Raw genomic sequence first — 1,988 nt, 5'->3', positions numbered from 1 at the left:
TGCAGTTCCTGAGCAGGTTCATACCAAACCTCGCGGAATGCGCAGCCAACCTATGGGATTTGACAAAGAAATCCAGTGAATTCCAGTGGTGCCCAGAGCATCAGTCTGCCGTAGACAGCATCAAAGGCATGATTTCATTGTCTAATTTACTACAGTATTTCGACAACACCAACCCGGTGATTATCCAGGTCGATGCCTCGCAACGCGGCCTTGATTCAGGACAAGGGCCCAGTCGAGTACAGAAGCAAGCTCCTGTCTGATACAGAGACTCGATACTCCAACATCGAGAGAGAGATGCTAGCCATTGTACATGGTATTGAGAAGTTCCACTACTACGCGTACGGACGACACGTTGTTGTAGAGACAGATCACAAGCCGCTGGAGGCAATATTCAAGAAACACCTCTCCAGCGCCCCACCTCGTATCTCCAGGATGATACTCCGGGTATAGAAGTTCGACGTTGAAATTAAGTATGTCCCTGGGAAGGATATTCCACTAGCTGACGCCTTATCGAAAATAAGTCCATGCCCAGGTGACACGGTACAAGGGCTAGATGTTTCTGTTCACGAGCTGCACCTACTCTTGAATGCTAGCCCCACACGGATTGAGCAGATCAAGGACGCAACAAGCAAGGATGACGTGTTGCACTCTCTCAGATCCCTCATCACACAGGGATGGCCTAGTAAGAGATCAGAGTGTCCTACACACCTTCATGCGTATTGGAACTATCGTGACGAACTGACTGTTGCAGACGGAATAGTTCTAAAAGGCACACGCATCGTCATTCCTGCAGCATTACAGCTTGCTGTGCTAGAACAACTGCACTACGCACACCAAGGTGCTGAGAAATGCAAACTTCGTGCCAAAGGATCCGTATTTTGGGCCAATATCATCAAGGACATAGAGGAGATGGTCAAGGACTACCCTCCATGTCAGCACAACCAGAAGGCCAATATGAAGGAACCCCTAATGCCACATGATGTCCCACCGAGGCCATTGCACACACTGGGATCCGATTTGTTCTTCTGGAACAACAGCTCCTACTTGCTGGTCTCAGACTATTATAGCAAGTTCTCATTGGTCAGAAAGGTGAACAACATTCGTTCTGACACAACAATCGCTCACATGAAGTCGATCTTTGAGGAGTATGGAATTCCGAGCAAGTTCGTTACAGGCAACGATACACAGTTTATCTCAGCTCTATTCCAGAAATTCAGTGAGACCTACGGATTTGACCATGTTACCACAAGTCCATACTACCCACAGGCAAATGGTTTCATAGAGAGGACTGTGCAAACTGTCAAAGCTCTGCTGCAGAAATGCAAGGAGTCGAACACAGACCCACATATGGCTATGCTGTGCCTAAGAAGCACACCATTACAGCATAACATTCTCTCGCCAGCAGAACTGCTCAACTCAAGAGTCTACCAGACCAATCTTCCAGCAACGCGAGCAGCATGCACACCGTGCCTAGTCGATGGTGACACTAATGCGAAGCTACAAGAGAGGCAGGAGAAACAGAAATTGCAGTATGACAAGCCATCTAAGACACTATCTGTGCTCCACCCAGGTAATTCTGTACGTGTACTAGATCCCCACAGCCATCACTGGGAACCTGGAGTGGTGAAAACCAGTGAACATAATCGCTCCTATGTTGTGGCGATAAATGGAAGCAGGCGGAATTGACGCCAATTGCGACCTACAGGAGAAAGCTTCAGCAGCGGCCAGGCAGATATCACATCAGAGCATGCACCAGTGCTCCCATCGCCTGATCCTCTGCCTGCTAGAGAGAGGAATATCGCAGGAACGCACTTCACCTCCAGCTATCCCGATTCGTCGATCAGCCAGAAAAGTGAAGCCACTTGAAAGATTAGACTTATGAACATTTTCTGTAGAGCCATATCATTGTTTTTAGCTCATCTGACATAGTCAGATGCAGCTTGTAGAATCGCATGATCGTCCGTGCGTCCGTGCGTCCGAGCGTCCGT

The sequence above is a fragment of the Priapulus caudatus genome, unplaced genomic scaffold (assembly GCF_000485595.1).
Source record: "Priapulus caudatus unplaced genomic scaffold, Priapulus_caudatus-5.0.1 Scaffold7, whole genome shotgun sequence".
NCBI lineage: Eukaryota > Metazoa > Priapulida > Priapulimorpha > Priapulimorphida > Priapulidae > Priapulus > Priapulus caudatus.
This window is presented reverse-complemented; position numbering follows the sequence as displayed.